Raw genomic sequence first — 17,504 nt, 5'->3', positions numbered from 1 at the left:
TAGATCATCTAAAGATCTCCAAGTCACCTAAAGTTTTAAAAATATGTGTGCATATATTCCTCGTTGGACCACTCCCAGTGTTACTTTTTGTAGATGCTTTAATTGGGGCAGTTTGTCACGACTCAGAATCTGGATTAATTTCGGTCTGTGTCTTAAATTCTTAGTGCTGACTTCTACTGCTGTAGACCACGAAACACTCAGCAGCAGGCCTTTATTTTATTTTTTTTTATTTTTTTTTTGGGGGGGGGCTTTTTATTCAGGGTACAGTATGTTTTGTCGCTGTCACTATCAAACATTCCGTCGCTGTCCAAATACTTGCAGCCTGAACTTTATATTATTTTATCTTTTCTCAAGTTGTGTTTGAGTACAACTTTATTTTTCTTAATGATGGACTAAATGTATAGGCATGCATTGCTTTGTTATTTTTATTTAACTCAAGGTCATTGACTCAGTCTTTGTCCTTTAATTTTATACACATGGTCAGTTATGTGCGTGTGGTCAGGAGGTTAATATCACACTGCTACTAATATCTGCCACTTCTATTTTTTGGTCCATTTTTCTTTGAGATTGTCTCTACCACCTCCTCCTCTCCTTGGTCATTATTGTTAATTATGAGCTATAGTGCAATAGACATTTTTGAATATATCATACCCCATTAGGTGACATACAGCATACAACTGCATACAGGGTTTCCTGCTAAACAAAGGTATCACATTGTGTGTCTACTTGTAACGTGACAAATTTCTAGCACCTTTCTTCTCTAAAAAGGATAAATGATAATATGAAACCATAAAACACAACTTCATATCACTGGTAAATGCATATGCTGAGTGTATACAAGATGGAGGCGCAGTAGAATGGCTGTCCATAAAAGGAAGTGGATATACTGTATATGGCTGTCAATTGTTGAAAGCTACAGTACTACACTGAACCGCAGGTCAGATTTTAGCAAGACATTAAGCAGCAAGCATTTTACAAACTAACATAATGTCTGAAAAGTGTGTTTTGCCTTGTATGTTTTTGTCTAGTTAAATTATTGTATTTAGTATTTTGAACAGAGCGCTTGTTTGATTGGCTAAACCCCCTGAGCAACATAGATTTATGTTGTAATATCTGCTTGTTGCTTCTCCTGGCCAGGGCTCCCTTGTAAAAGCGATAGACATCTTAATGGGACTCACCTGGGTAAATAAAGAAGACATAAAAAAAGAGTAGGAAATAAAATGAGAAATATTATCTTGAAAAAACTGTAGTATTTTTCCTCAGGGTGTATAAAATAATAATTGAAAGTGAATCGTGACAATTTGAGGGGGCATAGCAAAAATTTGATACACATATACAAATAAAATCATGAAGAGCCATGTTTGGGAAGTTGAAATGAAAACATAAAACACACTGAACAGCATGAAAATTAGTCGTGCATGTATGCTACCTAAAGGTCGAACTAATGCATAAAAACCAGGTGTAAGAAAACAGATGGAGTTATTTTAACACTATCCAAAGCATACTAAAATGTTACCATTTCATTAGAGACATTTTTATCTCTTTTCTTTGATTTTCATTGTGGAATGCCAAAAAGCTATCAGCTCAGTTACACCACCGTTGCACCTAAAGAAAGCATCTGGCACAGGTAGACCCCTGCTGCATAATGCAGGGGGGAACCCCCCGCTAGCGGGACCCCCTCCTGCCCTGGCCGATGCCCTGCTCTACTTATTCATCTCCCCCAAAAGATGGAAAAGTAAGGATGTAATTCTGGTAGTCCGCTGTCCTGCCAGGAGAAATCAGGTCTGTGATCCGGCTCTTAGTGGCCCGTCTCTGCACTATTAAACTAAAACGAAGATTTATTTCCTCCTTGGCCTGCGCTTGTCAGCTAGCGTTGTATACAGCCTTTAAAGCTAGAAAGTGCGAATGTCAGCGACTGTGAGAGATGCTATTTCAGAGAGTCAATTGACTTTCTTTTTATTTCTGTGTCATTATATCCACATATACTTTAACAACCTAAACACTTGCTTGGTAAATAGATTAGCACCTGTACTGTACTAAACTGTACTAGATTATATAGCTTCATTGTCCTTGAATTAATGCTGTTTTTCATTGAGAAAGAAGGCACAGGTAATCTAGGTAATGACAGAACACAGCAGTGCAGAGAAGTATGTGTGTCATCAAAGAGTGGGCAACATTACAAAACAGCACGCATCCATGCGTTGGTGAGTACGTATATAACAAAGGACTTTCTGTTTTTCCATTCAGAAAATATATGCCAGCTGGGATAACACTGTCTTTGTGTTTTCTGAAGTGATGACCCTGCTACCTGTAAGTACAGTCACAATCGGAAACATGTTGAAGAGGATCAGTATAATTTGATGTGCTCCAATTCTGATGTGTCAAATTTTAAAATTTTTATTTTCTATTTCAAACAGACAGCTTGGAAAAATAAACAGTATTGGCATACACATCAGCTCTGATTCTGCAGCTATTGCACAGTCTGGAGCAGGTTGGATTTGATGGAAACCAAGTTCAGGTTTCCTCTGTGACTACAATGATACAAAGATACGTAGTTCTCCCTCATTTGGATACATTGATTCCTAAAAAATAAATATTGACACACCACTGCTGTTTTAGACTAAACCGCACATAAACCATTCACTGAGCCATCCCAAAGGAATTACTCTCTCTCACTCTCAACACAGATCAGCATACTTACAATAATCTACATGTACAATCAAATCCATGTAATTAAGTCTCCTTGTGATTAATCTATATTTATCTTAAGTCTTTTCCCCATTTCCTTATTTAGATTATTTTCTATGCAACTCATGCACATTTATTCATATAGTTTTCTATTAAAAAGAAGGAATTAATCAAATCACTCATCACACTTAGAAACATTTTCCCCCTAAAATCATTATGTGAATGCCTTGGTGAATGACCAAAGGTTTTTTCTATCACTCGCATTTTTCATTTTTCATTTATACAATTCTGACAGTGATGACCAGCACATCCCAGGCAAACGTTTTGATTGGCCATAACCTGACAACTACAAGGCCACCAGTTTTCCATTGTTCTGTGCTGTCCCACTTTTCCAGTTCATTGTGATTTCTGTTTGGAAAAACCAATATCCATTCTTAAAATCCTGAGATCGATCAGAGTGCATTTTTTCAGCAGATGTGTGATTTCCACTATTATTTGATTTAATTTAGAATTCAGCCTGTGCAGTTCATTCAGTTCATTATTCAGCATTAATTCTCTATCATTTCTAAGTGATATTATAACTGAAGTATTCCAAATTGAAATTCAACAGAATCAATATGGAATTGAAATTGAATTGAAACCTAGTGAATCAAACTCATATCAAATCAGGAGATCACTGCCAATACCAAGCCCTACTGTTAAGCATTCAAACACCACCGCATTGCCACATTATGACCTTTAAGGGGAGAAAAATTACAATCAGAGCACATTCACATTCACATTCAGTGTTTGAATTAGTCACATTTCCCTGCATTACGAGTAATTAGCACTTCATTTTGAGCAACAAAAATAGAGTGAGTTTGAGGTACACACCTCGCGTTGGTTATGCTGTCAGGGAAAACCTCACTTTCCCTCACCGCTAAAACCAGGCAAAAGACCTAAGAATATTTTACAACTACTACTCCCCTTGCTTTTTGCCACTTTTTTTCAGTGTCATATTCATTTAAGAATATCTATTTATTCTGGCCTCAATGTGTCACACGTTTAATAATGCAAACCAACAGCCAGGGAAAGGAACGCAGCATCCAGTGGAGAGAAAGCAGAAAAACGCATGACTAGAATGGGAAAGAGCAGCCTAGGCTCACGCCACCTGCACCAATGCATCTGCAAGGAAAGAAAATGATTTGAACTGATGCACTTGTTGTACGTCGCTCTGGATAAGAGCGTCTGCTAAATGCCTGTAATGTAATGTAATGATTTGCACTGAAATGTTTTAAAGAGAATGCTTTATAATTATCATCACTGAATGATTTTTTTTTTTTTTTTTTTTTTTTACGGCTTATTTTTATTTTATTTTTTTTTTGGGGGGGGGGTCTGTTATTTGTGTTTAGAATAAAAATCTTGCACTCCAGGTAGCTGAGATTCAGAAAGTATTAGAACGCCCCCGCTGCTCGCATGACTGTTTATTCCATCTCATCTGTGCGCAGCAGCGGGGGTTAAAATGGCCGGGTAAAAAGTACAAGTCTTCTACCGCCATTCCTTCTGACCTTTCCCATGTGTGGCTGCTGTGTTTAAGGGCAGTTCAACAGCAGGTCAGTGCTGACAGGCTCAGGGATACCGTATGAGAATCAGCAGGTGATCACATGATATCAATTTTTCATCTTCTGCATTGTGGTGGATTGCAACAAAAGGCGGAGTATCCTGTGTGTGGGCTCTGGAAAGGGATTCAGGGCTTTAGTGGGTAAAAGCCGGGGGAGGGGGGGGGCGAGGGGAGACCAGCCCCGACCTCAAAACAGAACAGCCAAGGTTTTAACATGGGAGTCTACACAAACAATGATTACCTTCTTCCTCTCACAAACGATGTAATGAGAACTACAGACCACAGACTGTGTACGAGATATGACACCTAAATGTGACATTCATGTGCACCATTTCTCATATTGTTACATTATTTTATTTTTAGATCGACTTTTCTCATCAGAAGTATCGGCAGTAGAACCAGCGATGAAATTGTGTCCAAAGAACCAGCACCCTTAGGAAATAACATCGCTTGCTGATGAACTCTGATTTGAGTGTAATGTTTCTATGCCTCTCTGCATGCTTATGTGCATACCAGTCAGACAGGACAGCACAGTGACACCACCTTAGGCAGCCATTTTAACTTCACTCCCTCATAAAACTGTAAAATCAGATTCCTGGCACATACATGCACACTCCACAGCAGGTTGTACCAGGGTCAAGTAGTGTCACTTAGGATGTGGAGCTACTCCCCATGACTGTTTTTGTAAATTGGATGTTAGCCCAGCTCTACATTTGAAAGTAAACATCAGAGCTGGCCATTGGCATAAACACTCTTATGTAGTCATTTAGGGCCACAACCATCCATGAGCCACAAAATTATTGAATCTATTTTCTTTTGGAACACTTTGGAGCAAACAACATTCTTGCTCAGGGGCCCTAAAACCCTAGAGGCAGCGCCGGTATGCATACAGAATTAGTTAAACCTCCAAGTACGATTTACTCTGTGAACATTTACATTTATTTGCCTTTTATTTATCCAGGAGAGAGCCCCATTGACATCGGTTTATCAAAGTAGTAATCGTTATGAGCCGAACAGATCATCTGTCCTCGTGATCATCTCTGTCAATATGTCTCTGGTTAGGTTAGCAATTCTTAAAAGGAAAGTTTTTGAGTCCCCTTCAAGAGCATAGTCTGAAACTAAACTGCTGAAGATATTGTTTCTCCCAAAGACATGAACTGGCTCCTCTTAGTTAGGCTAAGGTGTGCATAGACCCATTTGTACTTTTCACACTTTCAGTCCCTAACCTTTAGCCCCTATCCAGCAGTTCACACAATGAGTAGACTGCCACCACTGGAGAATCATGAAGTATTATTTAAGGATGTCGATGTCCCAGCTGTGAAACAGGAACCTATTCATGCCATTAGTAATGGGCTCCACAAACAGCACTCTCTCCACCGCTCATTTTTATCCACAAAATTGTCCAGTCTACTTTTCCTTCAAGATTCTTTGATCTTTTTGAATTACAAAGATGTATGGTGTCCAGGTGTAACGACACAATAAGCTTTTGATGCGTGGATGCGGTTTCTAAAACAAACTCAAAGTGGCGCAGTGAGGGCATTTAATGACTGTGCAGAAAGAGGCACCTGTGCATATGCCGTTCGTACTTAGCAAAAATCAATTAACCTTGTCTAACCTCAGCCTTGGAGTTCACACAGTAACACTAGGAAGCCAAGGCAGGCAACATTAGGAAGCTACAGTACATCCTGTTTTAGTCCTCACCAAGGACCTTGCTTACATACCACCTATATGCAGGGTAGGGGAACTGCACACGAGCCAGGGGCGGACAGAATGGGAGCGTAACGGCTTCCGCTGCTCTTATCTCCTCCCGCTAACGGAAGACCATTGGCATGTTCGCCGAAATTAAATTGCGAGCGGCCGATAAGGGGAGGAATTCCCGGGGGGAGATAGTCGATGAAACCCTAATGAAGTCGGGCGCGCGAGGAAAGGAAAGCGGGAAGAAACAAACAATGAAAATGTCATACCGAGCGGCGCCATTATTATACGGTGGGCCGGCGGGAAATAAATGAAATGTAAAGCTGAACTGAGATAACCTCTCCGGCAGGTCGCGCGAAGCCTGTCGCCAGACGAAGTACGCGTAATAAGCAGCGGTAGCAGGAGTTTTATCTCTCGTACGTCGCTAATGTGTCACCGTGGGAACAGTAGCAGTGGGAGAAAAAGTCACTTCAGCGAGCGTCTGGAGCGGCGTAACGAGAAGGTTATTTAACACCCTGGTTCTGCGCCGCTATAGATCATTGCACAGGGCGCGCATCGTTGGCAAGTCGGACACACGGGATTGCTCACATTATACAGAGGAGGGGGAACCCGCAGGAGAGCAGACTACGTGAAGACGTACGGCATAACTGGCCTCTACTAGTGCCAGCATGGTAACAAAGTTTGGATTTCCATGTCATATATTTTCAGACTGAACATATCTTTTTAAAAGATAAAGTTGTGAAGAGATTTCCAGGTTAGTTTAACTAAGTTTTTGCAAGCATTGTGTTCACGCAATGCATCTGAATCGTAAAATAGTGCCATTTAATCACTTAATTTATTTTGGGTGAAACTGGCTGGACTGATCCACAACACAGGTAGGTCAAAAAATCAATCAATTTATAAATTGCAAACCCAAGGCTTCAAAATGGACATTGACGTAACTGATTGCCCCTGACTTGCTGGACCCTTTTAATAGCAGAAAGGGGGAGGGGGGGTGACCTTAAGTCTCATTTTGATGCCATGTTTACTCAGGGCCCTTTTAAATGCACACCTCTGTTTGGTATTAAAGTCTCCCCCTCCAAAATGCCAGAACAGATCCATTAAAGTGCAGTTTCCTTATCAACCACATTAGAAGTCCAGACAACCCTGCTGTGCCAAGCTAAAGGTAATAGTTGCCTCCTTTCATGAGGGCTGGAGAAACTGACTGCAGTTCGTTTCACCCCTGGAGCCAAGAGGAGATTGAGGTCTTCGCTGCCCCCTATTGGTCTGACAGATACCTGCAATACCCTGACCAAGACCACGGCTGACCTGCAGGATTGCTCCTTCTGACTGTTCAAAGAATTTGTTTAGCTAATTTTAAGCATTGATTTTTGCCGTTAATTCCACGGCCAGCCTCAGCGGTGTAACCTCTGTGAATGCTTGACAAGGACAGACAGGAAAGCAATCCCCTCCCAAGCCTTCTCCAACAGCCACTGCTTTTTGAATGCTCCGTTCCCCAGAGGAGTACACACTCACTGCCCAGCTGGTGCAGGGAGACTGGGCAGAGGAGGTTGCTGGCACGCAGTACGACATGTACAAGCCTGCAGAACGGAACCCTCCCTCTCTGGGTGATATTACGGGTGACTATGGGTAGTCAGCCATAGTTGCCAGATGCACCTGAAGGTTTGGGTGTGATACCAGATCATCTACTCTGTTATTCCAATTTGACTACAGGAGACTGAAGAACTCACAGAAATGGTCTGATATTCTCTTCCATGGCAGTCATGATCCATCAGTCTCCAAAGCGATTAGCACAATGTCCTATTAATGTGTAATCAACAAGAGCCATGTCTTAATAATAGCTGTATGGAATAATTATGGCATTTCATAATTACAGGTGATTAATCTGAGCTGGTGAGTCCAAGCACTTGTCTTGTCACTGCCAGAGACAGTATCTAGCAGCTAAAGCAGGTGGTGATCCCACAATCTTAGTCCCCATGCAGAGTGAAAGTCTATATATATGCTAATTGTTACATTTTTACTATGTATCATTTATTATGAATGTACTTTGAGTGGGTGACTGCATACAAATGCTGTATAATTGAACAGTAACCTTTAAAGCTATTCAGAACAGAGCTATACCCAGTACCGCTTGTTCGTAATGAAATGATAATCTGTCTCCCCATTGGAGGATTCTGTACAAGTATAGAAAATATCATGTTTTTCTGTCCAAAGATGACAGTAAAGCTCCTTAGATTTCTGGTGTATCACACTCTTAATTCTATCTGGAATTGGGTAACAAGTAAATTCATTCCAGACTTCTTCCAGCTGGTCATCTTGGAAGAATCATGTATAAAACTTTCACAAGTTTTTACTCCTTTTTCTTTACACTGCTTCCATAAGAAAATTAAGGAGATAGACATAGAGAGGGAATATTAAGAGACTGAAATGGGGGGAAAGACTGAGAAAGAGGAGGCATAGAGGGAGGGACAAATACAAGCGCAGAGAGAGAGACAGAAAGGGGGAGGTAGAATGGAGAAAGATGACAGGAAAATATGGAGAAAGGAAAAAAGAGGGAAAGAGAGAGGGGGGGGACTAAGAGAGAATGAAAGAGAGAGGGAGAAAGGGTAGGGCAGCCAGAGAGAGCCAGCAGGGCTCAATGTTTAGCTGTTTTATTAGAGCTGTAGTTGCCAAATGAGTGTGCACTTGGGTTAGCCTACAGGGGAGCCATGCTGCGGGTGGGGCCTGGCCGAACAGCGGGACAGGCAGGAACGTGATCGCTGTTACCCACCCTGCTGGGAAACCTCCCTCTCAGAGCCAAACACGCTCACCCTTCTCACGGCTACCCTGCCCAGCGCTGCAGCCTCTTCCGTCAGGAAGAACAGGGGACAGCAGACACGCGCCTCCATCAGTGAGGGGGCATTTCGTTCAAAAAGAGGGGGCCATTTCACAGCACGTTCTGCGTTCACGGCACACGTGTCAGTGCTTCACAGAAACATTTGTGTTTGCAGACATGAGGAGCCGACATTGCTGCTGTTTCTATGTTAGCTTCCCGGTTAGAAAACCGTTCATACTGTGCTCAATGGTGCACAAAGTCTTTCAGTCCTTCTACGCTGCCCCACAATCGTCCTGTTAAAACTATCAATCCCGTCAAACACGACGCCATTGTCACTTTACGTATGGCCTCTAAGGTGAGAAAGAATACAGTCAGTGCATATTCACTTTCAGTGTTTGAATTCCCTTTCTAAGCACATTTTCTCATGTTAAGGGTCATTAACATTTAATAATGAGTATCCAAAAATAGAATGTGAGTTTGAAGTTCACACCTTACATTGGTTCTGCTGTCAATGGAGAAGATCTCCAATTCCCTCACCTTCACAACCAGGCTAAAAAAGCAGGGAAATAATTTAAAACTATTACGATTTCACTCCTCGCTGTTTGCCCCATTTTAACATTGCAGGATGTGTCCTATTCATTCAAGAATATCAATTTATTCTAACCTCAGTGTCACACGTTTAATGATTCAACCAAACAATACTAACATTTGACCATGTAGCACTAATCCAAAACATTTGAGAGGGCAGCTAGATAGACAGCTACACTCAATTAAATCCAAAGAATCAAAAATGACGCATTAACATAGCACAAAAAGTCAATTCAATATCACATAAATTGAAGTTTATAATAATCCATAACTGATGTAATTCAATCTGTATAATTATTGAAGGGGGGACAGGGGGGCTAAAAGATATTTCAATGGAGTTTTTGCATCCATTTGTACTGTGGGTATTTCCGGAGGTGAGTTTGCCTGAGGGAAAAAACACTGTGCCGATAATAGGGAGAAAGAAAGGAGAATATGGCTAATTGAAGCTTTAACTTTAACCAACATATCTGACCTTCTGTTTACACCAGGACTGGTTGCCATGGGTACTCACCTCCTCCTATTGGCCTTGAAAACAAAATGGCACTGAAAGGGCAGGTTTAAAAAAAAAAAAATCATCATATGGGCAGGAGCACAAATGGGAACAAGGAAGTGGGCTTCAAGGGTTAATCAACCCCAAAAAAGTAATCCAATATCTCTCTCTCAAGCACAGACACGCACAAGCACACTCATGCACACACACACGCACACACACATCACATGCACACGCACCGATTATTTGGGTAGGGCCGTGCATTCATATCAAATCCTTTTGCATTCAGAAGCTGGCTCTGATGAGGCATAAGTCCTGGATGAGGTGAGACAGATGTGATGTTTCTAGAAGAGTGTCCACAGATCACATGATGAGATGGTAAAATAAATGGCCACTAGTAAAACTTGACAGCCATTTATAAGCCAGTAAAAAAGCGAATCAATGGCATGCTAAACTAACCCATCACTTGGGTGAATAAAAAGTCACCAGTCAAAATTGGGTTTATTGATATAATTAAGCACCCCATTCATACTCACAAATATAGTAATGAATTGGGTTTCTAGGCTGGTCATAAGATTCCAAGACATTATCTGCATGTCAATGAAATCCAAAAATATAATATTGCTTGCATGAAATGAAATCAAAAATTGAGTGTCCTTGACAATACTATTTATTATGAAAGCTGAAAAAGAGATGCTTTGTGTACTTTTTTTCACTATGAATGAACCTCCTTGCTTAAAACTAAATCATCATATTACTTTAACATTGAATGAAAAAAGTTTATAATTCTTCATAGTCAAAGTCAATTTGTTTTCAAAAAATACGGCAAAGGGTATCATAAGGTAATCTATATGAAGATGACTAATCTGGGCAGCGAGGACTTTATATAAAACATAGTCGTTTCTTTGTGATCCTCCTACAAGATTGTCTGTAACTTCGTAACCAGGACACATTTCCATTCAATATTCTGTATATAAATCTATTGAAAATCTACTGCCATTAGCGTACTGCGAAGTAAACATCTCTGTGAAGATGGATTGAATAGCAGAGAAAATTCAATAAAGCATAATTACGCTTAAAAGATTGTGCCTAAAAGATTATGTTTGGCCCTCTCAATATTTTTATTTTCTCATTTGTTCTCCAGTGGCTATTTGTTAGCTCCTAGTGCTGTTTGGCTTGAAATGCAATCACATACTAGCATTTATTCTTACTTTATTCATCTTCATACTTTCTGAGAAAATACCATGACCACCATACGGATCACATTATAAAGCGGCCATGATTAATTTCATGTGCATACAACGGCCATGTCCATTATAGGACATTTAGATTGTTCTTCCAGTTTTTGAAAGTTTTCAGCAGGGAATATTTATTGGGTAAATACAGTATCTTTAGGCAATTAATGAGTTGTTAGAAGCCAATAGAAAATGTAGTAGAAATCAATATTCTACAGAAATGCTTCTCACTTATCGCTCCACTTAATATTAAGCCAAATCTTGTAAAGAACTGGATTTAGTGCGTACGTTTATTTTAATTTTATCTAATGCACCTTTCCTATGATCTAAATAAGTTTAGTTTTTAATCAGCTTCAGTCATATGTCTGGCTATTATAATTACTATTTTGATGTACCTGTGGAGGTACACTATATGACCAAAAGTATCTGGACACCCCTTGGTCTGGGGCTGTTTTTCATCATTTGGGCTTGGCCCTTTAGTTCCAGTGAAAGCAGATCTTAATGCTACTGCATACAATCACATTCTAGATGATTCTATTCTTCCCCAACAGTTTGGGGAAGGGCTTTCCTTGTTTCAGCATGACAACGTGCCCGGGCACGCAGCGAGGTCTATATAGAAATGGTTCCATCAAGAACAGTGTGGAAGAACTTGACTGGCTGACATTGAGCCCTGACCTCAACCCCATCCAACACCTTTGGGATCAATTGGAAAGCCAGCTGAGCCTGGCCAAATCGCCCAATCAGTGCTCAACCTCATTAATGTTCTTCTGGCTGAATGGAAGCAAATCCCTGCAGCAATGTTCCAACATCTAGCGTAAAGCCTTCCCAGAAGAGTGGAGGTTATTATAGTAGCAAAGGATGGACCAATATTAGCCTAATGCCCATAATTTTGGATGAGATGTCAGGTGTCTACATTTTGGCCATGTAGTGCATGTTTTCTACCAAATTTATGAATGCACCTATGGTGATGTTTGTGTGCAATTTTATTTGAATTTAAAATGCATTCATAATTACATGGAGGATGTGTTCATTGATCATGCTTTTGAAATTCATGGAATTCTCAATTACAGCTTCATAAAATGTATGTTGTATTGATGTTGAAACTGTATATGTGCATTTTAAAACCAAATAAAATTCAGCAAACATTTTAGTTTCCATGACATGCTACTTTAAAGACAGATGAGAGGCCTCCTACATCATGTGTTTTCAAAGGTTTGTCATGCTCACAGAAGACTCTCCTTGAAAGTCACTGAGGCAGTCAGCATTAGCATTTATGAGATAAAAGAACATTTTTGCTACTTCTGTTTTCAGTGTGTAGCAGTGTGTTTTCAGCAGGTGTTGAGTATGAAATTAGTTTGACCTATGACCCCTAAGGTGCTGAAAATGGTGCCACGGTTATATTTATCATAGCGCATCTCTTGATGATCCACATTCCAATAGTGTCACATCGATACATTTTTAATTTTTTTTTAAATTTATTTCCTTGAAAATTGCACATTTTCATGACCAATAAGGTGTGGTTTTAAGTGTTGATCTAATTTAGTTTAAAAGCATTATTATTATTATGTTTCTCCCTCAATTCTGTAAAATATTTTTACTTTTTTATTATTTGGAAAAGTTGAAATTTTTGAATCATTCCAACTGTGGACTCTTTTGTTTTAGAATATTCACTTTTTTTTTTTTAAGTTAAAAACCCTATATCACTTTGTACAGGTGGTATGGACATTAGCTACTGCCCACAGAATGGTGATTCAGCAAAAACTCACACTTCATTAAAACTTAGCCAACAAACATGCCACAAGTTCACACTCAGTGCCATCAGCAGACCTGCCACTGGCCAGCAATGCTACTCCTTCCCTTGTCAGCTCTCAGTGTATTAGATGGGGCAAGCTGTTGGCTGGCAGCTTTTCTACAAGCCCATTTGCCCTTATTATTTTCGCATTATTTAGTTAGACAACACAAACTTGCACAGCAGCCTGTAATGTTGCCATACTGTGAAGAGAGATGTGCCCTAATTATAGTGGCCTACTTTGAACAGTGGGAGAGGAATTAATGCTTCACTTCACTGACACCAAGGTGTATTCTTGCCCTTCGCCAATGCATGCTGGGATAGGCTCCAGCACCCCCTGTGACCCTGACCAGGAATTATCAGATTTGATAATAGGATGGATCATATGAGGCATAATGTAGCGTAGTAATCTCATAAAATAATAATATTTCTTACGAAGAGCCAAGCGACAACCATTTGAAACAGCAGTGCTGACCTGCTTAAGAAGCGATTCATACCAAATCCGATTGGAATCGAATTTTTCCGACTTGCCTCCATTTTTACCCTCCAGGAAATGACATTGAAAAATAACAACTACACAGTCGCTCCCCGGGGTCACTCTGAGACGTTATTACAAACCGCGTGCAGCTGAGACAGAGCCATTAGGGCTGGAGCTTTATCAGGGAGTAAAATGGTTCCCCTGTCACAGCGCTGGCATGACATTATTACAGGAAGTCGCACAGTGACTGAGACGCTTTTCTGTAAAATGGCCGACGCCCATTAAGTTCGCTATGTGGGGAACTAGTGGACCATTTGAGAGAGAGACAATGGCGTACACACACACACACACACGTACAGGGTACACTCTTTGTTGTCCATCAAACAATGTGTATGTGTGTGCACTGTATATACATAATGCATACACTTTTGTGTATAATTTAAATTACAGTTGCAGTTGATATATAGGCCTGTAAGGCTGTAAACATGAAATATACAGTATACTCATTCCTACAAATACATTTTCTATGTCAGATGCATTTCTGGATGTGGGTGGAATGTGGGGACAGGTTGTCTGCACTGGCCTGCACCCCCACTATGGTGGAGATGCTCAGATCCCCACCAAATAAAGTTTTATTGTTCTTGCAAAACACTCTCATAAGAAGCCTTAAAATTGCTTTTGCAAAACACTCTCATAAGGAGCATTAAAATGATTTTTTCCTTGGCCAGGAGTCTCTCAACCCCCTCCAGCCCAGAGTGTGCGCCACGTCCAGGCCTGTGTTTCTGTGCGGCCTGCTCCCCCAGCATGCAAACAGCCCACATCCAAAAACAATGTTTTCTTTCCATAACTGCTGTTCTGCAGGCCGCTGCACCACTGTATTCTCAACTCCCCATGGCCCTGGAGCAATATTCACTCCAAATCTCTCCTTAATCCTGCCCTTGCCTCAACCTTTCCTTCCCAAATGTGCCCCTGACCTCTGTCTGCACGCAGCAATCGGCCTCAAATCAACTGCACTAGGAGAGCAGTGTAACTAATGAATGTGTGATATGAGATTAGTAGCTTTGGCACATTAAGGATAGGCAGCATTTTTCAACAAGACATAATGTTTATCATGCATACATATCTTTTTCTTTGTATATTATTCTCAATAGAAAACTTTTCTAGATGTACAAACTCACCTTATAACCTAACCTAAGCCTACCAAACCTTAATGAACCTTATAACCATGGTTAGAGTGAATTCCATTTCAATTAAGTAAAAAAAAATTAAATGAATTAATTGAAAAACATCTTCATATTACATTATGCCCATTTTCCAATTATTTAATTGAATTTCAATTAATTTCCATAACTGACCGAACCTAAATGGAATCGACCCCTGACCCTGCTGATAGTTTAACTTCACCTGGGTTAAGCATTGACCTGGACCATCCCACAGCACCACCTGGTGTAGCCGTGAGGCTGAATGAAGAACAATGCCAGCTGGGTGTTTCTGAGGTACTGTCTGAGGCTGAAGGTTTGGCTGAAGTCTGTCAAATGTGTTATTTTCAAACTGCAGTCAAATTACTTCACTAGACACGTTCTGCTTGAATGTTGTTATTATTAAGTGGAACTGGGGACGGGGGGGGCGGTCAGAGAAGTAAAGAACCTTTGTCAGAATCCGCTCAGAAATTCATTTTTGACAACAAATTATCAGAGCCTTCACAATTTTACAATTACAACAATCTGTTACAATTACCCAGCTGTAAAATCATGTCCCATCATTGTAAATTGGAAACTCATTGTGCAGTCAACCGCTGCATTCTCCATCTGCAGCAGTAAACGACAGACTGGAGAGAAATATGTAACATGCCAGGTAAGAAATTCAGCGTTGTTGGCCGTTGATGAATAACTGATGTGGGCTCATTGATGTCACACTGCTTTCATGGCCTGCTGCTGCTTGAATGATTACTGGGGGGATATAACTTGCCAAGAGTGTCTTGCCACTGGCTACTGGTGGCGTAATGGTTGTCTATAAAGGGCCCTAGAATGTGCCAGAGTTGGCCTAACACACAGTATGCTTGTTTGTGTGCCAGCGTAACCAGTTCATTAAATGTTTTTATCCAGGGCTGCCATCAAGGGTGGAAACTTATGGTAAATATTATTGCCCTGGGCCCAGGAATAATACAGTAATATGATTTTGTCCCAGGCTCAGGATTTCCACCCAGCAGCCCTGGTTGTATGTTAAATCAAACCAAAGACACATTGAACCTTCGTTATAAATCCTTAGTCACATTAACAAGGTGGACAGGTTTCATGTGCTGAAACTGTTTGGTATCACACAAGAAAAAAAACTAGACAATTATTTTATGTTAGTTAATACAAATTTCCGTTCATATTCTTAGAAGATACTTTTTGCTATTTGAACTGTATTTAGTGATAAAATTGCAGCTAGACTCCTGCAACAGCGTCCTTGCAAACTCGGTATTTGAGTGTTTGTTGCCATCTAGTGGCGTCTAGAACATATTGTAAATATGTTTTGGAGTGTTAATGTTTGCCTAATGGGACTTGACTAATTATTTTCATTGTAAATGCTTTAGCAGTAGGATTTAATATTTTCCTGATAATATAATATATTGTTTTAAATTCTGGGATAGTGAAGCAAAGATACTGGACTGGTTTCATGTTCTTTTTTTTCTGGAAACGAGATGGAACATTTTTCATGAAGTTTTCACATTTTTACAGGTATAGCAGGTATAGCAGATACAGGCCTACCGTCATCACGAGTGTAGAGCAGCGGTCAGTGAGCAGCTCAGGTGGACTTGCCTGCAGTGGAGCATCTTCAGCAGTCCATTCCAGGATTTGCATGGCAGCCATTACAGATGTCGGCAAGCTTGGGGCAGATATCCCCAATGCTTCAGTTTACAGGTAACCTCCAAAATAAAAATAAAAACTCCAACCTTAGCATCGCTCTCTGTTCAGCGCTTGATGGGCTGTTCCTAATGGAGTCACCAGTTCAGTCCTCGATTGATATTTATAATCAGCTTATTCAGAGTTCCACTTTCCCTTAGTTGATGATGTCTTTTTCTCACTTCCTCGCAAATGTCACCTTTCAGTATTACTGTTCCATGTGAAACATCAGCAAGTTCAGCATCCTTAGTCACTGATGCTCCTGCCAAAAGTGACCCAACAACCAGCTCTCTTTCTAAGTCACTAAGACCTGTTCTATCCAGAATTAAGGGCAACTGAGCCTGCTGTGCATTTCTACACACAACCATGGTCCATGGTGGAATGTTACACTCTTAATTAACTCAGGAGTCACACCTGTGTTGACACACCTGTTTTCACTAAACATTGCATTCCTCGTTTAAGCAGGTGTCCTTTCCTTTGGCAGTTAGCCCTGTATTAGCCCTCATGCATTCAATATGAGATATGCTGTCAAGAAGCAAAGTTGATTCAAGTTCTCCTTACGAACACTTTTACTGGCTATCACTAGTCTGCTGCCCTTATAAACCCACTTAGAGCACATTGATTTCATTTTATTAGCCACCTGATCTAGAATGGTGATCTAGAAATATGCATTGCTTTCTGAGCACAGCAGATTGATTAGTGGAGAGGTCTACCTCACAACCTCCTAACCCCCCCCCCCTCAGCATGTGCCTGTTCTGTGACCTGATCTCTGAGACCCAGGTGCTCCAGTGTGCTGAGAAAGAGGACCAAAGCAGAAAGGGACTTCAGGACAACAAACAGACCACAGTTCAGGAAAAAATAACAGCATAACTATTTAAATTTTAGTATATTGCACAAGGATCAGCAGTGGAGTGTAACTGGATGGGCCTGGAAGCCAAAGGCAAAAGGTTTAATCCCCAGAGAGGGCACTGCTGTTGTATTCTTCATGTTCACAACCTGAATTCTTTCAGAATTGTATCCATTTGTATGAATGGACGCCACGTAAAATTAAACTGCACCAGACAAGTGTATCTGATAAATGACAGTAATGTCATATTAAAAAGGATATTTCAGGAATAGAAAACAATAAATTCCTAATATGGTGAATTTCTTTAGCGCTGTAATTCACCGTTGTCTCCTTTAGGGGGCATGGTTGTCCATCTTCCACCAACTATGTGTTTCCCACCACATAATTTGGG

This window comes from Anguilla rostrata, chromosome 18, assembly GCF_018555375.3.
Source record: "Anguilla rostrata isolate EN2019 chromosome 18, ASM1855537v3, whole genome shotgun sequence".
NCBI lineage: Eukaryota > Metazoa > Chordata > Actinopteri > Anguilliformes > Anguillidae > Anguilla > Anguilla rostrata.
This window is presented reverse-complemented; position numbering follows the sequence as displayed.